Source organism: Tursiops truncatus, chromosome 15 (genome assembly GCF_011762595.2).
Source record: "Tursiops truncatus isolate mTurTru1 chromosome 15, mTurTru1.mat.Y, whole genome shotgun sequence".
Taxonomy (NCBI): Eukaryota; Metazoa; Chordata; class Mammalia; order Artiodactyla; family Delphinidae; genus Tursiops; species Tursiops truncatus.
The window spans coordinates 18,912,209-18,936,665 of NC_047048.1; the positions used below are offsets into that span (position 1 = coordinate 18,912,209).

The following is a 24,457-nucleotide window of genomic DNA, read 5'->3' on the forward strand; positions in this document are numbered from 1 at the left end:
CTCAGAGAATTGAAGGAAAAACTGAATAACCAGAGAAAATGTGAACTGGAAACACTCTGCATGTCAAGGTATCAAGAACTAGTGACTAATCTCTTCTGGACCCCACCATGAAGATGAGTAGAGTCCAGACATTTCCCATCCCCTGTTACTCTTCTCAAGATTCCAGAAAGAGGGCATCTGATTGGGCCAGCCTGGGGCTTGTGCCCACCTGTGGGCCAGAGGAGGAAGTGGCATTAAGAAGCTGCTGCTGATAGCCCACATCGTCTTGCTCACCTGAGTTTGCCTGTAATTTTCGTAGACAGTTGCCAGCACAGTTAACAGCATCTCATCTCAAGATCCTGAATCTCTCTTCTACTCTCAAACAACAGAGAGAGAAGTTGGAAGATTCCACCCGCCCCCCATCCCTAGCCTCCAGGGGGATGGCTCTGAGGCATGTCTCAAGCAGGACTGGTCCTCTTCACCCAAAATGGTAATCCACTCATTAGCATATCCTGTACTGGTTTTTGTCCCTTTCCTATTCTCATTTTCCCCTCTTTCTTAAAAAGTGCTTCTAAAATCACCTTCCAGGGACTTACCTGGTGGCGCAGTGGTTAAGAATCCGCCTGCCAATGCAGGGGACATGGGTTTGAGCCTTGGTCCGGGAAGATCCCACATGCCATGGAGCAACTAAGCCTGTGTACCACAACTACTGAGCCTGCGCTCTAGAGCCTATGAGCCACAACTACTGCGCCCGTGTGCCACAACTACTGAAGCCCACGTGCCTAGAGCCCGTGCTCCGCCACAAGAGAAGCCACCGCAATGAGAAGCCCGTGCACCGCAATGAAGAGCAGCCCCCGCTCGCCGCAACTAGAGAAAGCCCGCGCACAGCAACGAAGACCCAACGCAGACAAAATAAAATAAATTTTAAAATAAAATAAAATAAAATAAAATCACCTTCCAAATAAACTACTTGCACTTGAGTCCTTTACCTAGGGTCTGTTTTGGCAGAAACCCAGATTAAGACAAATACCTCATTTGACAGTCCCATGATATGGTTTACAGTGCAGGGAAAGTAGTTTTCCCCCCAAAAAGCAGGGTGCTCTCACCAAGAGAAAAAAAGAAAACATGTTGGACAGAAAAACAAGATTCCCAGCTCAAGCAGGTAGATCTTAGCTTTCTCTCTACAGAATCCCACTTTAGAATCATCACCCAAAGCTTTGTCTGCCCAACATCGTCAATGTGAATCAATTCCTCTTCAAAATCCTCAAGGCCAGAGCCAAAATACTCAGACAAAGGAAAGTCCTACTCAGACAATTTAATGCACAACGAGAAGGCCCTGGAGACCTGTAAATCAGGTAGCATTACTGTTGTCATGGACAATAAGTGGGAATGTATCTGTCCATCTCATCCTCTGTGATGAGTAGGTATAAAATTGCTCCTTGTCACCATGCAGACCCTTAGATCATTCTGCAGCATGTCCTGGGTACTTAGTAGGCTGGTGATTTTTCAGCCTGATAGCCCTCACTGATGGCCATTCAAAGCACAGAATACACTTAAGAATTCATGACAATAAGAAAAAGGCCATAAAATCAGGACCCAAGGGAGCAAACTCTGAAATCCTTAGGAATTCAGCAGGAATCTGTCTTGGCTCCTGACTGATTATTCAACACATAGAAGCTGAGGCTGCTAATGAGACTCCTGAAGAAGCCTCAGACCTATTCCAGAAAGTATTCAGAGTGCCCACTACTTACCTGGATCATATATGGCCTTTAGTGTGCAGAAATGTTAATGCCCCTTGCCCCAAAGAGCTCCATACAGACCTATAAACAAACACTTATGGCACCTGCAATATGCATTTATTCAATGAATATTTATTGAGTTATATTTATGTTATATTTATATTAATTTCTTGCTCACACATCTATGGGTAGTGGGCTTTGGCTGATCTAAGCTGAGTTGGATTCAGGTGTGCTGAACTTGTCTCTCCTTTTTTCTGGGATGAGCTGGACTCTTAGGGCATTTTTATCCTGTAGTAATGCCAAGAATGCAAGAAGGCCAGTCCAAATACACAAGTACCTTCCAACCCTGTGCCTGTATCATGTCCACTAACAACCCAACCGTCAGAGTAACAGGGTCAAGAGACAGGAAAGTGCACCCCACCCACCATGAGGCCATGACAAATGTATGAACACTATTACAAGGGAGATGAAAAATAGAGGGCAGGACTTCCCTGGTGGTGAAGTGGTTAAGAATTCACCTGCCAAGGTAGGGGACATGGGTTTGATCCCTGGTCCAGGAAGACCCCACATGCCACAGAGCAACTAAGCCCGTGCGCTGCAACTACTGAGCCTGTGCTCTAGAGACCGAGAGCCACAACTACTGAAGCCCGTGTGCCACAACTATTGAAGCCTGCGCACCTAGAGCCCGTGCTCCACAACAAGAGAAGCCACCGCAATGAGAAGCTTGTGCACTGCAACGAAGAGTTGCCCCCACTTGCTGCAACTAGAGAAAGCCCGCATGCGGCAACGAAGACCCAACACAGCCAAAAATAATAAATAAAAAGAAAGAAAGAAAGAAAAATAGAGGGCCAATAATTCAATTCATTGCAGCCTTAATGACAAGAAACAGGCAGCCTTGTGAAGTTCAAAAGAAAGGAGCTCTGTATGGAACCATGCACAGATAACAGAAAGAGGGAACAGCTAGGATAAGGGCTAGAGAAACACACAAGATGGGCACCTAATCCAGTTTACAGAGGTCTATGTGGGCTTTCATATCTCATAAAGGTTTCTCCTGCACTCCCTACCCTAATAAAGACCTACCCTCAAAGAGAATGAGACTGAACTATAGATGTCCAACTGCTGGACAAAGGAATCCAAGGGCTAATATTCTGTTTCTTTTTCTTTATTCTGAGACCACTGCCATACCTCGGATGACACTGGTGGCCATCAAAGAACAACTTCAAGCAAGGAAGAAAACAGTTTCAAGCAAGTGGCTGGAGCAGAAACCAGGCCATAGGAAATCAAGATTATAAGAACATGGTTCCTACCTAAAAAATGTGTAGATATTTACTCTGAAATTTACTAGAGATGAAAAATGAGAAAGAAAGAAGAGAGGGTAGAAGAATGTACCATTCCAACCTCAGGGCATTTGCACGTGCTTTTCCTTCTACCTGGAATGTTTTTCCACCAGATCTCCCAGAGCTGAATCCTCCTTATCATTCAGATCTCAATTCAACTGTCACCTCCTCAGAAAGACTTACCCTGACATCTCTCTCCCCATCTAAAACATCCCTGTCCCACCCCACATCACTCTCTAGCACAGACTATTTTCTTCATTGCATTTATTCATATCTGTATTTGTGTTTTAATTTTTGTTTGTTGACTTGCTTATTATCTGTCCTCCCCTCTAGAGTAGGTTTAAGTACTTTTTTTCTGTCTTGTTCACTGTGCCCCCACTGCCTTTAATGGTGCCAGGGACTTGGTAGGTGTTCAAAATAGTTGTTGAATACATAAACTGATGGATGAATCAATGAATAACTTTGGAAATAGTGAAGAAGAGGAGAAAGTGGCAAGATAAAAGAGAATAATATAGAAAAAATGAGAAGTAATAGAAAAAAAAAGAATGTGGAAAAATTGTGAAGAGCAAAGAAAGCAGGTAAGGAAAGAGGAAAAGAACTTCAGAAGGAAATTGCAGAGGGAACAAAAGAGTTAAAATCTGCAGCTGCTGTCCAGATGCTTGGTGTCTGAACAGGATGATCAAGGGGAATCGTGCTGAACAGGGTCTTGCATCTCATCTCATCCCTTTATCCATCAAAATCTGACCGGGGCTTCTCTGGTGGCGCCGTGGTTAAGAATCCGCCCGCCAAAGCAGGGGACACAGGTTTGAGCCTTGGTCTGGGAAGATCCCACATGCTGCAGAGCAACAAAGCCCGTGCGCCACAACTACTGAGCCTGCACTCTAGAGCCCGTGAGCCACAACTCCTGAGCCCACGTGCTGAAACTACTGAAGCCCACGTGCCTAGAGCTTGTGCTCCACAACAAGAGAAGCCACCGCAAGGAGAAGCCCCCGCTTGCCCCAACTAGAGAAAGCCTGCATGCAGCAACGAAGACCCAACACAGCCAAAAATAAATAAATAAATAATTTTAAAAAAAATCTGGCCAGGAAGCATCGAGTTGGAAATTGCTACACATTTTGCATTCTTCCTCTGTGCTGAGAACTGTTACAATAGCTCAGAACCAGCCCTACAGGAATAGAAACGTCCAAAGTCAATCTGTCTCTTGTAAATAAATAATAACAAATCACCACGTTTGAATACACTCAGGAACTCCACTGTGCTGCAGTGCCACTCTGGATTAGTCTCTTGGTGACAGCCCGGGAGCTTGAGGCCCAGAAGGTCCTAACTGTTTGCCTAAATACCATCTCCCACTTTAATTCTGGCAAATTACTGCCTCCTCTCCATTTACTCTTTTTCTCTTTCTGAGATTCCTACTAGAATTCTAATTCTTAACTTTCCTCTTGTTTTCCAAAGATGTATCCCTCCCAAATGCTTTCTGGGACAGTTCACTGGCTGAATCCTTCAGTTCACTAATTTGTTCTCTAGCTGTATTCATTCTGCTGCCTAATTTACCCATTGACAATGTATTTTCCATTTTTTACAATATATTTTTCATGCCCCAGATTCCAAATGGTTCTTCAAAACTTCTTATTCCCAGTTTATGTTCCTAAGGTCTTTGCTTATTCCTATCAGGATATTGGTTTCCGTTATTTTTAAAAATTCTATCATTATTTCTGCTTCTTATGGCCTAGATTATGGAATTTGGTGTCTTGCTACATTTTCCTATGAACTCCTATTCCTTTGGAACTATCAGATACATTGGCTGTGATGAATAAAGGGAGGGAGTAGATGGGGTTGGTGGCAAAATCCTTGATCCTATTCTGTACTTCTCCTGGTAAACTGGGTTGTGGGGAGGATATTTCAGGTCAGAGAGCCTGATGTAACAACTCATTCACAGTCCCTTTACTGGCCCTATCCCTATCCTCTTCTGGGAATGGACCAGATTCTAGGCTGCAGACAACACTGCTCTCCATTGGCTGCCACCCTCTGTTGGGATTATCTAGAGGTCAGGCAGCTCACCAGCCATCCTTGCCATCAGCTTACCACCCCCATGGAACTCCAGCCCTGTCTTGTTATTATTCCACCTGCCTCAGGCTAGCACTGGGCTGAAGCACTGTTTCCCTGCCTGCAATAGCAAAGAGGGGACCAACTCTGACATTCTCACCCTGCCTACCTGCCATCTGTGGCACCTGGACCTCTCTGTACCTTTTCATACCGACACTCTATCACTTTCACGCTCTCCAAATGATCCCATAGCTTTAGTTGCTTTCTAGGATCCATAAATCTCTCTCTTACTTCTGCAACGTCTCCAGGATAAATTCAGGAAGGAGCCAGAAGTCTTTATCAATTCTCCATCTTGGCTAGTGTATTCTTCATTCATAGACTAACACACACACACACACACACACACACACCCCACACTCAATAAAGCATAATAGTTAGGACCTCATATAAGCATATTTGCAGGACAAATTCTCTTGAAACACTGCAACAATGAATAGACTTATCTTAAATTTTGATAGAAATTGTCCAAGTGCCTTCAAAACAGTGTACCGATTTGCACAGTCAATCTCAGTGCCAATTCCCCTGCAAAACTGTATACATTGGTGTTACCAAACATTTCAAGATTTGCAACAAAAATGTATAGAAAAAATGACATTGTTCTTTCAATGTGCTATACTTTAGTAATGAGAAAGATTGGGTGTTTTTCCATATGTATATTGTAGTATTTCTTACAACAGTTAGAAAGACGGCTTGACCTAAATATCATCTAAGTGATTTGTTAAATAATTTGTGGAATATTCAGCTTACAGAAAAAAAATAACAATGATGAATAAATATAAGGAAAAATACTCTATAATTAAAGAAATATGAATTAAAACAATAAATATGACACCATTATTTTTTAACTTCATACCACTGGGAAAGATCTAAAAATTTAATAATTCCCATGGTTGGCAAAGTCCCAGTACTGCTTCTGCTAGCACTAATTCAAATAAAAGTGATGAGCTCTGTCATATGCTTTTGCCCCAAATCTTGCCTTTCCTACTTTTTAATCCCCTAAGTACTGAAAAGGTAGCATTAAAAATCCCTTTCTACCACCTATTTTCTTACTTTCTCTGAACTCAACACTCATAGTCCCTTAACTCTGGATGAGAAACAAGATAAAGGGAGAAAGAAATCAACTAGAATTCCACTAGCCAAAGTTTAGTCCTCCAAGCATTTGACACACAAGGGATCATCTAGTGTCTTAATTTGGTTCCCTTGAAAGCAGTAATAGCTGAGGACTTGAGTACTTATTTGGAATGTAACCCCTGGAAGCAACAGTAAGGGGTGGTGAGAATGAGGCAGGAAAAGGGTAAACGTCACAATGGCGCAGTTCTGAGCTGGTTAAAGCTGTGGGCAGCTGGGACTCAACCCCACTGGTGACCCTTTGAGGAACAGTACTGCACCTCAGGATTGTCCCTATGAAGGACAGGTGGCAGGGGTCTTTGTTCGCTCTCTCCCATCCTCTATCCTTTGAGGGTTACCTCAGGGTTTGTTAACTTCCCTGTTCTTCCAGGCTGTCATGTGGCTTCAGAAAAATACACTGAGGTGTGAAGGAGGAGATAAGATACTAGCAGAATATTGCCAGCATCCACGGGAATGGTCCTCCAGCACCAACACTGAAATTAGAGGTGAGCCAAGCGCATGGAGCAGATGCACAAAATACATCTACCCAGTCTTTACTCTGGCCCTCTTGTCTTGTGGCTATGATTAAGGAGAAGCCCACGTTCCTCCAGCTCCTAAGAAGACCTTGCCTTTTCCAACACAGCTATTCCTAAGGTAGCTGAGAAAAACTTGGCTCAAGAAAAATACAAGTATCTCCAACCAAGACAAGAACCTTTGCTTGTTTCAGTTCCTGGAAAAGTCTTCTTGATCCCGGAGGATGAATCTCTTCTCTCCCTAACCCCAGGCCCCGAGTCTGAGGGCCCCAGCTGAAGTTCTGCTGAAATTACAAATATATGACCCAAATCTGTCAAAACCCCCTGTGTCTACAAAATAAGGTGCTGGAACTCAGGTCAAAGGCCCCTGATGTTCATCCATACTAAAGTCTTCCAGTTGCTAAAACCTTCTGCCTCCAAGAGCTGACCTTGGCCTTTGGGGCCCCATCAATAGCATCTGTTACCACATTGCTCTTTTTCCTCAAGTGCTAGTCCTTGTGTGGAAATTTTTTTCATTTCTTTTTATGCTTTCTTATTCTTTTCCCCCTTGTGTGGAATTTTTAAGACTTCCCAGCCAACTCTTTCTATGTTGAAAATTCAGGGACATCAGTCATGCCCTTTCCTCCCTATATGGATCCTAACCAATTTCAGGAAAAGATGCAAAGACCCAGAAGAGGATCAAGAGAAGAATGAGTTTTTAACTTAGCTGAGCTGGAGAGCATTACATGGCTCTCCTTACAAATCTGCGCTTTGAGACCAGTATGATCCAGATTTACCCACCTAGTTAGTTACAGGCTGAGAAGTTGGCACAAACACAGGAGAGGCTGCCTGATCTTCAAAAGGAGAAAGACATTCAATAAAAATAAGTAAATAAATTTTGAAAAAGAATATGAAGAAAAGAAAGTGTTAGAAAAAAATGAGATATTACCCTCAAGATCCTTTGCTTCTCTACCTTTCTCACTTGAAAAACTGAGAAACGTGTGTTTCAGTGACTGCTAGAACAATCCAGCAGCTACAGTGAAGACTAAATATCACTCTTCTGAAATGTCAAATGTTTAAATATGTTTAATAATAAAATTCCAATGTTATTAAACAAAAAAAATAAACGAAAGAGAAAGACATGCCAACCCTTGTTGTACCTGGGAGAAGGCAGGTCCAAAAGAGGAAGGAGGAGAGATGGAGAGAAGCAGGGAGAGACATAGAGAAGGAGAAAGAGAGTGGGGGGAGAGATGGAAGGAGGAAAACCACGGACAGAGAGAAGGAAGGATGGAAGCATGCCCACTGGTACACAGAACAAGGAGGTAAGCCAAGTCTTGCCCAAGTGCATAAGCTTCCTCCCCACACTTATTAAAAAGCAGAAGAGTTAAGAGAACTACCTTCCTCGCTGGGCCAAAGTGGGGAGTAGAGAAAATAGGACTGGCTGCTAATTTCTTTTAGACCTTGAACTTATACTAGTAGGGAGATCTGCTACAGATGCTAAAGAGTATTACCAACATTAATTGAAGGTTTCACACACAGAGAAGATATTTGTGGAGTTTTGAAATACCAATCCCAGGTGTGAGGTCCCCAGTAACCTTTCTCCCATTGCACTCCTGCATTCATGGGAAATGATGCATGTTCCCTTTTGGAAAAACCTAAGCCTATCTGGACATCTCCAGGCATCTCTACCCACCCACCCCAACTCCGAGCACCAAAGGCTGCCTCTGAGAAATCATTATTTATTGCACGCCCATCCGTGGGGGAGATTTGTCACGGCTGCTGAAACACTTGCATTCTCTGCACATCTTCACTCCTTTGGGAACCCTGACCACAAAATAAGTTGATTTTAACTGTGTCTTGCAGGGAGTGCACCTATTTTTAGCAATTATCTTTGGAGTCACTGAAATAAAAGCTTCTGAAAATTAATGATTCTCACCAAGGTGTTGGCTTCTTTATATGCAGAGCTCAACTGCACAAGATTGAAGAAAAACCAGGCAGATGGTATTAAGCTAAGGGTGGTTTTTCCGAGAAGAGAATACAGAGAGGGAGATGGTACAGGATAAAGAAAAGAGCTATGGACGCAGGGTTAGGAAATCAGTCAAATCCTGTATGACCATAAGTAATTCACCCCCCTTCTCTGACTCTCAGTTGTCTTTTTTTAATGGAGAAATTATATGTGAAGGAACAAAAATGAGTCTCCTTAAAAGGTGACCTCCAAACTCCTCTGAGAAGGAAACTGATCTATCTTTTCATAAGAACATATTTCAGTAGGTAGTTTGGCTTATAAAATGAGACATTCTAAACAAAACCAGGTTCATCTAGGGTAAGTAAAAAAGAGATAACTGAATTTTTTAATAAGAAATGAACAGGATTTTAGCATCAAGTAAGCTAATGGGAAGAAGGGAGAAATTCAAAGGAGAGAGGAAGGGATTTCAGGTAGGGTAGGGAACGGATGTTAGAAAATAAGAGACGACCAATAAAATGTGAGTGGAGGTGATGTTTGTCATTTTCACAATGAAGCAGTGAAAAGCACATGCACAATTCTCTTTCACCCTCAGCATTGAGAAGACTTCCTGTTCTCCTTAGAACCTACCGGAAGGCAGAGCACCATTAGCTTGGGCCCCTGAGAGACCGCATGGAGCTGAGCTCTGCATGGCAACGATACAACAGCAAGCCACGGTAAGGTGTAGAGGTTGGTTGTTTATGATAGTGTAACATAGTTTCTTCTGGTTCTCCTTTCCTGCTTCTAGCGTAAGTCCCCCTAAGAACTTCTAGAAAAAAATGGGTTTTCTACCATATATGGGGTTTAAATTGGTGCCAGTCCCATTCTACACTCTTCACTGCTCTACTCTGTTTAGGGAGTAATGACTTCTGCAGATTGAATCCCCAGGCATCCCTTACCTGTTGGACAGAAGCAGCCAGTGGGAGGTGACAGCAAGAGCTCAGAGAGTGAGAGGAGACAGAACGGGGGGTATTTACACCTGGCCCCCTGCTAGGCTCTGGTTCAGCCCACCTACCACCACCACTCCTGGCTGGCTGGCCCCATCCCACATGTAGGGCTTTCAGGTTCCAGTAACACTGCTTCTCCCTCCATCCCTCCCCCACAGTGGTAATGGCTCCCCACTGTTGCTATTCCTGTGTGTTTCACCAACTCTTGTTGGCTCCTTCATCCTGCCCACACCTCTATAAAGAGAGGCTGTCATTCCTCTCCCCAGGGAACTCTGATGTTTACAAGGCCAACACCAATTTTATTTACACTTCAGAGGACGAGGTAAACCCAGTGTGCTGAAGGTTGTAGGAACACCCAAGCCGTTGACATCTGGCATACAAATAATGACTTCAAAAAATTGTATGAAAGCGACTAGAACGTAGGAAGCATGCTACACATATGGATCTGAATCAAAGGAATAAAGCTTTCATTTCAATGAGGCATCCTGGCACTTCACATCTGCCCATTGTACACTTACCTTGAAAGAGCTGACGGTCCTCAGTTGACTTAGGCTATAAATCGAGGAAACTGTCAGTACATCTTGAAACAAATCTCTTGTGGATTTTATCCTAGCTCTAACAGAGGCTCCTCAGGATGGGGTTGCAGGGAACTTGAGATGACTAAAGTCCTGGGGATGTTCTTTTTACCTCCCCTATAAGGTCTCCTAAATGGAGAGGGCAGATGTCCATCAGGACCCCTCCCTCCCTGCCCCCTGCCCCCTGCCCCACAGAGAATGTGAAAATCTGAGAGCTTTTTTTTTTCGGATAACTTATTGTTTTCCTAGATATCTCTTTTCTTAATTTTATTGGACTATAGTTGATTTACAATGTTGTGTTAGTTTCAGGTGTACAATAAAGTGATTCAGTTATATATATATACACATATTCATTCTTTTTCAGATTCTTTTCTCATACAGAGAAAAGAATATTATCACAGAATATCACAGAGTATTAGGTAGAGTTTCCTGGGCTGCACTGAGAGCTTTCTTTTCTTTCCTCACTCAGACACTGAGGCACCTACATTACGAGCGGGAAACATGGAATAGGAGTGGAAAAGCCAAAACGCTGTGATTTGATATAAGCATAAATTAGATTCCAAATTTTGTTTGATAAGGTAAGAGCAGACTTGAGGACCTAATCATTGTCAGTTTAACACAAGAACGGATGCCAAATATTAACATAGTTACTCAAAAATCGGTCCACAGGAAAATGGGAAACTGATGCTAATGGTAAGAGTGAGATATGTCGGTACACGAAGCAACTCCAGAGCTCACCATTCAAACAGAATAAGATGTGAATGATGCCCCCTGGAGGTGTGCAGTGCAGGCACTCATTCATCCAGAGTCTAGAAGACAACTCAGCAAAGATGAATCCTTGCAGTTCTTGGAAAACCCTGGTGGCTACTCCCATTCTTTCAAAGACATTCCCCTGTTTGTTTTAAAGGCATGGTCCTCTGACCCAGCTTGTGATAGGCTGGGTTCTCCTTCTGTGAAGTAGGGAAATCTAACAGGAGTTGCCATACCTTCAGATGGGCCATCAGGCTAGGACTGTTTAGCGGAGTTAACTCAATCCTGCTGCTCCTGATGTGGCCAGACAGAGGGAAAGTGGAAAGTATTATCCTTGCTGACATAAGTGACTTTCTGATGGAATTTACAAATACACAATCTAATGTTTGGAACAACCCAGAACTCTCTTTGAACCCACGACTCAGATTATTAACTAGCTGCTGAGTATCAAGAGATAGAATAACGTAATGATAGAATAACATAAGGAGACAGAATAACATAATGTCTAAATAACACAGTAATGTCTAAGACCCAAGTGCTTGGGTGTCAATCACCAGTCTGTCACTTACTAGCTGGGTGATCACCTCACTTGGATGAATCACTTCACTCCCATGCCTCAGCCTCCCATGACTATAAAGTAGGGAGAATATGAGTACCTCCTTAAGATTGTTGTGTATGTTAAATGAGTTAGTATGTCTGGTGCCTAAAATAATGCATAGCACATAGTAAGAACCACCTAAGTGTTTGTTATTCTTATCTCTGCATGGCCCACAGGCAAAACAAACTCAAGTGTTCAAATGGAAATCATCATTTCCTTTCCCTTCAAAACACATAAAATTTCTTCTAGGCATACTGAGTTACTGATCTCATAAATAATTTCACTATTTCCACCAGGACCAAAATTCAACATCTTAAGACTTCTCTGCCTTCTCCTCCTACCTCCCCACAACTGCTAACCAAATACAGCTAATTCTGTCTTTGATGCATCTTATAGTTGTTCTTCCCTCTCTGTAGCCTTCTACCATAGCCTCAGTTCAGACCTTGGACTGGACCACTGAAATGACTTCACAATTCATTTCCCTGTTTTCAGTTTCATCCTGAATCCTCATCTCCATCCCAAACCAATCCTTCACACCACCTCCGAAATCATCTCCCTAAAGCGCAGATCTGAGTGTGTGCGTTAGGCAGCTTAGGCTAGGCTATACTACCAAACCTAAGGGGCTTAATACAGTGAAGGTTTATTTCTCATTTACATAACAATCCAATGTGAGTTGTAGGGATCTTTGCAGGGACCCAGGCTGTTTCCATATTTTTAGCGATGCCATCTGCAGCTCATGGCCTTTTGGACAGCAGCACAGCCTCGACCAGTAGTTCTCAAACTTTGACCTCAGGATCCCTTTACAGTCTTAGAGAAATCTGTTTGTGTGTATTACAAGTAGCAAATTTTACCACATTAGAAATTAAAGTAGAATGTTTTTTTAATTTTAATCTATTTGTTCACTTAAAAATAACTAATTCATTACATGGTAATATAATAAAATATCTTTATGAAGAATAAAATAATAAAACAAATAAATATATAGAATAGTTTGTTCCAAAACAAAACATTTAGCAAGAAGAGTGGTGTTATTTTGCATACTTTTTGCAAATCTTTTTAACATATGACTTAATAGAAAAGAGCTGGATTCTCTTACCTGCTTTTGCATTCAGTCTTCTGTGATATGTTGTTTTGGTTGAAGTAATACGGAAAATCCAGCCTCACACAGATGTGTAACTGAAAAGAGAATAGTATTGTAACAATGTTTTCAGATAATTATGGATATTCTTCTTGAAACAATCCCCAAACTTGACAAGCGCTTATTTTCTTAAGCGTTATTTGCAATACAGACTATGAAATCCTATCAACGAACTTTTCATATTCTGCTACATTAAAATACATTGGTAAATCATATAGTTTGATGGGTCTTTTACTTGCATGCTTTTGCAACATCATGCATTGGTCATTTGGAAATTATTGGTTCACTGAGCTTTGCAGAACTTCCAAAAGGTGACGCATTTCATTATGCAACATTTTTTAAATTGCATCAGTTAATATCACCCATTTCATCAGAAATGTCTTTAAGAATTGGGAAGCTGTTGAGCTCATGGTGGGTGGCACATACACGTTTTTTGAAACTCTAATTTTCCCCTGGAGGATGAACTTGAGCATCTGCAATACTGTCAGTTGCCTTCCTTAAAGTTATAGACTCACTTCATTCATTCTCAGGAAATACCCATATCTGAATAACCATCATTTATCTGTCATTGTTCTTTCAAGTAAAAATGGTGTTACATTTAAAAAGCAGCTAGATCATTTTTTTAAAAACTGTACTTTCCAAATCAAAAATTTAGTAACTCGATAAGAAACTTCATCTAGGGGGGAAAAACATACGCCTAAGAACAGCCCAAGAAAATCTCATAATAGGAGAACAATGATAGAGGACCACACATCACAACAGATTGTGAAACCGCAAGACTAAAACAGTAAGACACTAGCCCAGGAGTAGGCCAATGGATTAATAGAACACAATTTGAGTGCCCAGAAATGGACAGATCAGAATTCAGTGTATGGTAAATATGGAATTTCTCATTGATGAAGGCAAGAGGGGGTTATTCAATAAAAGGTGTTTTGTACAATTTTCTATTCATTCAGGAAAAAATTAAGTTAAATTCCAACCTTAAACCAGACAGAAAAATCAATTGAAACAGTATTAGAATCTAAATAGAAAAAATAAACATTAAATGTACCATAACACATTTACTTATTACAACAGCTCTACAAGATAGCTATTTGATCCCCATTTTGAAGATGTAGAAACTCAGGCTCAGACAGATCAAACGGCTTACACAAGGTCACTCAAGTCACATGCAGCAGTTCATAAGAGAATCACAGACACTTTTTCCTCCAAATGTCCCTATTAGGTGAACTCACTTTATATTTCTCTTTCAACCTAGCTCCTAACTTTTAGCAAATGATCTTCACCTTCAGCCCAGGACAGAGCCCAGACAGAGAACCTAATGAGACCTAAGTTCAAGAGAAAATTCAGGTAAAGACCTCCAGTTTCACAACCTGGGTTCTACCCAGTGAGGGAGATGAACAGGTGCCATGGAGGAGAATGCTGGGGGGAATCTGAATTAGAACTAGTGGTCTTCTGGTGCTTTAACAGCATAGCTTGGTGATGTGGTAGAGACTGTCTTGCGGAAAGATGAGCAGGTACCTCCTAAAGACTGGGCGGGGGGTGGGGGTACTGCCTCCCAGCTCATTCCTTCTTTACAGAGAGTTTCTCCCATGGGGATGGAGGCTCAGTCATTGCACACTTCTCCCAACCATGGCCCAGGGCTGAGAGAGGAGCTCACAGATTACAGAAGGCAAATGACACAGCATCCAGTACCCAATGTGTTCAGTGCTGTATTAGGGTCTTCATGGGGTGCTATAGAGGACAGAGGTGTGCACAACTGACTCTCCCCGGCCCTGATCTCTACTGCCTTCCAGCTACCTCTAGTCACACTTAATTCTTCACATCCTCCCTCCCCTCACACTCTCTGTAACGTCCTCCAAGTCTAAGTCTACATCTCCCCCAATCTCCTTCAGACCTCACTATGTCCCCAATCCCTCCTAACTGCCTGTTTCTCTTAGTTCCCCTCCTAGTCCTGGATCACCTCCAAGCCCCTCTCTGTCTGCCCCCAGCACACACTGTGCCCCAGTCACTCCCCTGTGTTTCACATTCAAAACAGTATCCCCACCACCACGTCTCTTCCACCCTCTACCTAATTCACAGAAGAAAGAACCCCTTCAAGAAGGGCTCAGAAGGATATGTATGAGTTTTCCAGGCAGAAGAGCAGGAAACGGAATTCCAGGCAACACTAACATGGAGAGAACAAGGAAGCATCATAGTGCTCTGTGAACAGTAAACATTCGGAACAGCCTAAGTGAAGTGTCCACTGGCATGGACGATTGCGAGGCGGACACCAACCAGATTGTGAAGGATCTAGTATTCTGTGTTAACAGAAGTTGAACTTCATCCAATAGGAAATGGCTAGTCATTGAAAATGAGGTCCTGGAAGGCACCAGCCCTCTTTTCTACTGGATTTGTAAGATACAATGTAAATCCACACCAATGGCCTCTCATCTTGAAAATGTTAAAGACAACAGGAGTCCACGACCCTCAGCTACAGGTTATTTCAAGTGATTTGGGATATCAGGTTGGTATTGCCTAGTAGTCTGTATTTTTGTAGTGAAGCTGGAGAGCCATACTGTCAAGCAGTGCCTTGCATGCTGCTCTCTGGATACTCTTGCTGGCTTCAGACCTTTCCTCCATGCTCCTCCCTAAGGCTAATGAGGACCTCAGCTCCTCTGCTCAGGATGACCTTACTCTCCATCACTGATCAATAGCAAACACTGCTCTCATATCCTGACATTTTGACCCCCATGGACATTTAAATTCTGACAAAGTTTTGAAAGCTTAGCAAACAGCATCCCTCTCTCTCAACCAATCTCCCTCTCAAACTCTCTTTTCCTCTCTCTCTCATTTGCTAGGTCTCACTTCCATCTATGTCTTTCTCTCTACATCTCTATTTCTATCTCTGTCTCTTTCGTCCTCCTGATACTCTGTTCCTCTCTCTCCTCTCTCTCTCTCTTTAATCTTTTTTTCTTTCATACAAGTGTGCACAGAACATTTTTCACAATTTCCTGTGAATAAGAAATAGAAAGCATCATTATTTTAATTCAGTTTGTGATGGGTTGATTTTTAAATTACTGGTATAAATAATCAATGCTAAATAAAACTGATAACAGTGAAAACCACAAAACACAACTTGTTACTGACTACAAATTGACAGAAGAATCAAATTTTGTTTTTTAAAAAAATTAGATTTGTATATTTTGACCCAGGAAAAAAATAGACTTAATAGAAATAAGGACTATTACACAAAGTAGAAGCCAAAATCAATAAAATTTGCTTGGATAATGCCTAGTCAATACATCAAATTTTGTTTCAAATTTTAAATGGAAAATAATTGATCCAAATGAAAATAATTTTAGTAAGAGTTAACACTTTTGGAAATGGTTTAACTGCTATGGAGAAAATTGATCAAGGGATTAAATTGGCTTAATGGAATTTACTGCGGAAAACACTTTCTGAATGGGGAGTCCATCTGAGTTGATATGATTCTAATTACAAGTCTTGGATTCAAAATGTTCTCAGGGTCAAAAGAGCAGGAACAAGTGTTCCCAAAGTCAAAACAGAGGGGTCAAAATGGTGAGGTCAAAACATCCAGTGGTATAGCAACAGATGTAAGGGGACACCATGCCAGGCAACTTCATATTGCCTCAAAACAGGGCTTTTGACCTTCTAAAAAATAAAATTAAAAACAAGAACAAAAACTGTACGACTGAAGGCATAAGCCAGTCACATAGAAACACATGAGCTCCTTAGGCATCTGGAATAGTAGCCAGAACAGAAAGTAACATGTGAGAATACGGAGAACAACATTTATAAAACGAGGATTATAGGAGAACTACTCATCGAGACGGTAGGATCAAGTAAGACAATCCCTAAAATACAGTCAACTTCAGACCTAGTAAGAGAGCAACAAACACTAGCTCTATACCAGTAGGAACAGTAGCAGTCATGGTAGTCATTGTCTTACTGATAGCATTATTTGAGAAACTACACAAAAGATTTACATGTCAGTCATAAAACTAGGTTCAATCTGAAACAGAGCAGGACCCTGTGGTCCTTCCCTGCCATGTCCTCCACTTGCCTTTTGTCTGTAGAAAAACTTTAGCCAAAGAATAATTTTAATCAGAGAAGTGGGAAAATACAGAAGTAAAGGAAAGCAGTCAAACAGGACATAATAATAATAGTTTAGTCATTAACAAAGTCAAGGACTTTTAATTCCTCCTCAAGGGCTATAGGTAATATTCTGAGCCCTATCCCGTGAGCTGTCTTATAGATACTGAAACCCCTACCAGGTGGAAGAAGTTAACTACAAGATGATCAGTCTGTAGCCATGACATAAGCTGCCACAATTCCGAGAATTGGCCTGAAGGAAATGGGAACAAACCGACCCTAGGACTGAAGATTAACTGTACTTAGAACAATCAAATGATGCTGATCAGACCACCGCAGGACCAATTCCAAGATGACTGTCAGAGCTGACTGCTGTTTCTGCATGGAGCCTCTTCCCTCCACCTTTCTACCCCTGAAACTCCCCTTTAAAAGCTCTTGCCCACTGATTGTCAGTGGGGATTCAGCCTTTGGACATGAGTTCAGCCTTCCCACCCCTCTCCACCCCCAGCTACTGGTCTCCAGAAGACAGCAAACTTTCCTTTCCACCAACCTTGCCTCTCAAGTGCTGGCTTTAGAGTGGCAAGCAGCCAGACCTCACTTTCGGTAACAGATTTAGAGAAACTTCTTATACTCCCTGCTCTCCTCCTGAAAACCACCTCCGACCATCCCCTGCTCCTCGTTTCCCAATGCCCGCCCTGGCGCACACAAACGCTCGTACACCCCGCCTCACGGAGTGTGCAGAGCTCTGCCCTGGTCCCTTTGCTCTGGCTGCTCTCCTTCCTGGAATGCCCCCTCTCTCATCCCCATCTGAAAAATATTCATGTGTCCTTCACAACCCAGATCAAAGGTCATTTCTTCTATGAATTTTCTATTGGCTCTTCCACTATGCACCAGAGCCTTTTATTCATGTTTTATCACCTCATATTTTAAAAATTGTGTGGCTATTTCCCCCTTAAACTGAGTTCCTTGAGGATATTTCTCTCCTTGAGTCCTCGGCCCTTGGTACCCAGGAAATGTTTATTCGGGCCATATTTACTAATGACACTCAAATTCGGATAAATATTCCCTCTAGAGAGATTCATTAGTGTAATCTGGCCTATTTTGCAGAGAGAATTAGATTGTATTGCCTTTGAATAGGAACACTTCTGACTAGTAAGTGATGTTCTGATGAAATGCCAATTTAATGTTAAGAGAAAGCTTCCAGAACAATCCACAGAGCTGTGCAGATGTTTACCTGTGAAGATTTGTGACTGTTCTGTTTGCAAGAAGTTTTCCAAGTCAGCAGAGATCTCGTTACTGACAGAGTCAAGGGGATTCAGAGGCTATCCCCACACCCATAGCCACAGAAAACCTGGGAAATTAAACGACATTGACATCTAGAATGGTTTGATGTCCAGAGATACATACTATTCCAAATTACCATTGTGGCAAGATAATTTATTGAGATATTAATGTGTTGAAGAATTACAAGAACAAGAGTGCATTTGTGCTTTGGAATCTGAACTTCTCCCTCTCTTAGTCTAAGAAGGTAGCCAGGCCTTTGTTTTGTCTTTCTTCAAAGTGTTTTCAGAGCAGAAAGTCAAAGTTCCTGAAAGACAACATCTCTCTCTGGCCTTTGTGAAAACCTAAGATCACCAGGAAGATGACAGTGGGCATCCTGGAGGAGGATGGGAGAATGGTGTGTGCCCAAGGATGGTGAGTAAGAGGAAAAGCTGAGAGGAGAGAGATTCCACCGCAAAAAGAAAGAGATGGGATCCTTAGTAGTGGGATTATTAATCCACAGCCCCACAGAGCCTGAAAGTCTTGGTAGGACTGTGTGTGTTACACTCACCAGGCTGGGCCTTGGACACACCCAGACTTTCAGCCCCAGTGAAGTTTTTCATGCCCAGGCGCAGAATGGAGGCGGAACGTCCCAATTTCAAGGTGCCATATGGGCTTATTATTACAGGTAAAGAGTACGGACTAAGACTAGAAAGAACCTCCCCAAATACTTTACTCCACCTAAAACCCCATGCCCACAGGGCAAGTCACAAGAGTAAAGTGACTCTCAATAAAGAGAACAGAGATTTTCCCACCAGCTAAGCAGGTTGCTGGCTCAGCGTGGAACTTAATCAAATAAAGAGTGACATTTCTTGCATAACCTGGATGCTGGTTGTGAATTCATTAGCTGCGTCATATGAATGCCTTGATGAAGAACATATCAGAGCATGTGGCACCTGGCCTCTTACATTAGAGATACCATGAGGATGTGTTCACCCTGACAAGACAACCCCCTGAAACTCCGCAAGGGTTCTGCAAGCTTGTCTGTTTCCTCGTGGCCTGGAAGCTGTTGGGTCGACGTTGACTTCACCTGGGTGTGTTGCAGTGGGACCCACATCAAAATCTCAGTTTCACAACCAGCATAGAGATTTATGGAACTCGTTGATGAGTGCTAATATTTAAAGTTCCAAAGCTCCTGAGCTTTTTTCACTTTTCATAAAGTTTTCATTTTTATAATATTTGGTCAATAAATATATATTTAATGCTTATTGTGGCTCAGGCACTGTGCTAGGCACAGAGGATACAATGGGGCACAGCTATTCCTAAATAGTGACACATTCTATTGTATTCTCTGGGGACTGAGTTAACAACTGGTTCCCTGGGGATTGTACATCATGTGTTTACAGCAAGAAAGGAAAAGGAGGGAGCTCTGTCTTTTGGTTCAGATGTTTTAAGAACCTCGTATGTCTAGGGCAGTGACAGTGAGCTTCTCTGAGGTAGGTGACTTCTGAAACCATGGTGGAGAGTTGGAGAGAACACTTGTACCTGTATCAGCACATGACATCACCACCCACCTGGTGCTCTGGTTTTGAAAGCTGTGACATGTGATTAGAAGAATTCTGAGGGAGCTTTTAAAACATTGGTTTCCAAGCCCTACCCCAGACCAATTAACTCAAAATCTGGGGATTGGCCGGACTTAAATGTATTAAACAAGCTCCCAAGTGATTCCAAAGTACTAGTGTCTGGATCCCACACCCAGGGATTCTGATTTAATTCATTGGTATGTGGCCTGATTGGGCATTTTAAAAGCTCTCCTCTTGGGCTAAAAACGGTCCCTGGATTGACAATATCATCTGGGAACTTATTCAAAATGCAAATTCTCAAAACCCACCCAGAATCAGAAACTCTGGAGGTGGGGTACAGCAATCTGTGTTCTAACAAGACTTCCGGGTGTTTCTGAAGCATGCTAGAGTTTGAGAACTACAGTAAGTCCCCTACATATGAACCTTCAATTTGCGAAATTTCAGAGATGTGAACGTGCGTTCCATCAACATCAGGCATGAGTGACATTGCAGCTTGCCCGCCATCTCCTATTGCTGACAATCTTTCAACTCTACCATCTCCCACCTCCTCTCCCTCCTCCAGTCAGTAACTCTTCTTGCCTGTTCACTCAACACCAGCGCCTGTATGGCAGGTGTTGTACTGTACTACTGTACTTTGCAAGGTACTGTACTGTAAGATTAAAAATGTTTTCTTTATTTTTTATGTATTATTTGTGTGAAAAGTATTATAAACCTATTACAGTACAGTACTGTATAGCCAATAGTGTTAGTTGGGTGCCTAGGCTAACTTTGTTGGACTTACGAACAAATTGGACTTATGAACGTGCTCTCAGAACGGACCTCGTTCGAATGTAAGGAACTTACTGTATTGCTAATAATTGCCCAAGCTCTGGGCAATTATTACCTGGGAGTAATTATTACCTGGGAGTAATCCTCGTTTCTTCCCATTCACCCCCTCTCCACATTCAGCCGAGCCTGTCTATTCTGTTCAAAAATATATCTCAAATTGCACTCTTTATTGCCACTGTTCCGGTCCAGATGGTCATCATCTCCTGCCTGGGCTGCTGTGACAGCCTCTTCCAAAGCAGCGGTTCTCAACAATGGCTGCACACTGACTCCTGGGGCCCACTCCCACAGGTTCTGATTTTAAATAGCCTGGGGGTGGAGATGCAGCTGGGCATCAGTGTTCTTTAGAAACTACCCCCAACCCAGCGGAGTGTAACACGCAGCCCGAGTGGAGAACCACTGCCTGAAATGGTCTTCCTGCCTTTTTAGAAGGGCTACTGCCAAGGTCCAGCCCCACGGGGTACCATTCACAGTGCAGTCTACATAAAGGGTACCCACTGGGGTGATGCTAGGGGAAGCCCTGCCCTAGCACCTATTCTCCACTAAGCAGGAAGATCTTCTCAAAACATAAATCCTATCAGGTCTCTTCCCTGCTTAAACCCTTAAAGGTTTACCATGAAACCAGAAAAGAAAATCCAAAGTCTTTATCAAGGTCTCAATGTCCTGTACCATTTGGCCCCTATCTGTAACCTCATCTTCCCTCCAACACCATCCTCTCCCCAGACTGGCCTTAATCTGTTCCTCAGGCCCACAAAGCCCTTCCCTACCTAGATATCTTCATGCAGTTTGCTCCCTCTGTCCAGAATGTACTTTCTCCACTGGTCACATGGCTGACACCTTCTCATCCCTTGGGTCTCGGGTCTGGTCTCCTATTCAGAGTCACTATCTTTGGCCACACACACCCCCTTTTTACTCAATTATTCTTTATCTCAGCGTCATGGTTATTGTCTTTACAGCACTTATCATAACTTGTAATAGTTTCATCTGTCGGTTTAGATACTTGTTTCCTCTCTCTGTCTCTCTCTCCTCACCCAGCCCAGTCTAGATTGAAGAATCTGTGGAGTCAAGGATAATTTTCGTTTTGTCCCCCTAAGCACACTACCTGGCACATAGTATACAATAAAAATTTGTTGAAGGAATTAATTAATCATGGATCCAAGAAATGATAAGAAGTCCAAACAAGTTCCCTAAGTCTGGACCTCCACAGAGAACACATTTTAGAAATAAAGACAGCAGTGCAATGAACACCAAGGAGATTGGGCCAAGATTATGAAACCCTTCCATGGGGCTAGAATTCAGAATCAGGCCTCCAGACTTAGAGAGAAAACTGGGACCCTAAACGGCCTGAGCAGAAATTCAGGAAGAAGGACCAAGGTAAAATTCCAATCTTGCAAACTAAGGCTGGAGAAAATAAGACGTGATAGGTGGATATTGAACCCTACCGGTAGAAAAATAGCAGAAGAGAATAAGAAAGCACAGCAACCTACGGGACCACAGAAATGTTGGTAGGTATTCCTAGGAACACGTCACAGTGGCCCAAGCGATGCCAAACTCCTCACAACAGGCATTGCATATGTCCCAGGATTGAGGAGTTTGCTAAGAACTGTATTCCCACAACTTCCCTTATGTACACATTGAACACCTTCTATATGCCAGGCACCGTAGTAGATGCTGGCTTAAGTGGAATGAGGAAAATAGACAATGCCCAAGCTTAGAGTCTAACAAGAAACCTAGATAATAAATGAGGAAGTTGAGCAAAGCAAGCTCAACTTTTGTGGGGCTGGAAGCCTATATAATTTGGGGAGGAGGGAGTGTCCCCTAAAAAAAATACAAAATTACAAGTACAAAATTAGATGCAAAAGTAAATACCTATACACTTGTCAAACTCACAGAACTATACACCAAAAATATATATGTAAATTAAAAAATAAATTCTAGGGAGATTGGGATTGACATATATACACTATTGACATTATGTATAAAATAGATAACTAATGAGAAGCTACTGTATAGCTCAGGGAACTCTACTCAGTGCTCTGTGGTGACCTAAATGGGAAGTAAACCCAAAAAACGGAGATATATGTGTACATATAGCTGATTCGCTTTGCTGTACAGTAGAAACTAACACAACATTGTAAAGCAACTATACTCCAATAACAATTAATTTAAAAAAATAACTTCTAAACAAAAGCAAAGATCAGTGTCTGGCAGGGAAACAAGCACTCAATAAATATTATATTGCATTACTGTCTCCAAAGCATAAAGTAAATATGTATTAAGAATGAGTAAAGAAATCACAACAAATTACAAATTTAAAAAAAAAACTGACATATACCGCAAACCACAAAATCCAGGAAAAAATATTATAATATTTATATTTATTTCCCCAGGTATTTGACCTCAAACTTTTCGATTGCTTCTTTGTATGAAGACAATTTTGCAACATAATTTTCTTTGGAGAGACTAGCAGGATAATTTAGTATTTCTTCTAGGATGGTTGATTAAAATTAATTTTTTAATTAATTGTTTCTTTAAGCTTCACCATTTTTTTACTGGTATGTTAAGTAAAATATGAAAATTTTTTGTCCTAAGTTGGAAGACCTCTATTCATTTGCTTTCATATGTGAGCTATAAGATTTGGAAGACTCTTCTATAGAAGAGCTTTTGGCTGTGCACTTTTCAAACTTGGCTTCTCATCCATTGCCCATGTAATTCTCGTGCCAGGTACTGAAGGGCACATTCCAAATATGGATTCAGTCTTGGCTCTGCACTGTCATGCCACATTACCCCATGAGTTGGCACAGTAGGCAGTAAAAGTATACCCGAAAGTCATTTTTATCATGGGATTGCTAGCAACAATTTAACCATGTGCATAAGTAACTGCAAACTACATAAATATATCTCATTAACCATAAACTAAAATGCATCCCTGACTTAACTTCTACTTAGTTACAGAAAACTGCCTGCAGTTTCTTCAGTGCTACTCAATGTGAAGGAAATGCAATGGAGAGAGACATGAGTCTTAATGGATTGCACTTACAGTAGTTTACTTTTGCAAATTTAAAAAATGCCCATGCAAGTAAGGGGGCCCGAAGCTAGCAAGTACTGGGTCTGATGAAAATGGTTACTGTTGCTTTGTATGTTCAGCACCCTTACTTCCCACTTTGGACAACAGAACTCTTCTTTCCAGATAACAAAACATTCTTTTGTGTGATTTGGAGTGAACATATGAGCTAGACAGGCTATCCAAGTATGGATTGCCAGTACCCCATTCCCCTGGTTACAAAGATTGGTACACGGATGGGCACTTGATATGAGAAAGATCAATTTGTATCTTCTCTGAAGTTTGACACATGGATCTGGGAGAAAGATGTACTTGCTGCCTCCATGACTGTGGGCTGTAAGTTTACTGTAAACTAGAACTACAGTGGTACAAAGTGCTAAAAACATGTTTTTTTAAAAAAGGAAGAAAGGGAGAAAGGAGGGAAAGAGGGAGGAAGGAAGTAAAGAAAAAGAAAAAGAGGAGGAGGAAGAGGAGGGGGAAGGAGGAGGAGGAGGGGGAAGAGGCAGCAGTAGCAGCAATGGTAAGGAGAGATGAAAGGCAGACAAACTGCATGACAGATCTTCAGCTCCAGTATCCACCATGGTTCTATCCATGAGTGCTACATGGTCTTCTTAATTTCATGACTCAAGAAATTCCCTTTCTGCTTAAACAAGTTTGATTTGAGTACCTGCTCCTCACAAGGGAAAAGGTCCTGACAAGTTCAGAGAATGTGTGGCAGGGGGAGTTAACCTAGTGCATGGAGTCAGGAGGGTGCTCCCTAAGAAAGTGACCTTTAAGCTGAAACTGGAAGGGATAGTGGGCAGTAACCTCCAAATCACTTTAATTTTTGAGTAACCCAAAGCT

At 42.0% G+C, this 24,457-nt stretch overlaps 1 protein-coding gene across 1 annotated transcript in view; it reads right to left on the reverse strand.

The window, feature by feature from the left end:
- The window catches only part of HS3ST4 (heparan sulfate-glucosamine 3-sulfotransferase 4), a 743,578-nt gene that overhangs the window by 650,604 nt on the left and 68,517 nt on the right, over nucleotides 1-24,457 (reverse strand). The window contains exon 2 of the mRNA XM_073792188.1: nucleotides 12,746-12,825. The gene's annotated coding sequence lies outside the window, so the exon portion shown is untranslated. The remainder of the gene's footprint in view (nucleotides 1-12,745; nucleotides 12,826-24,457) is intronic.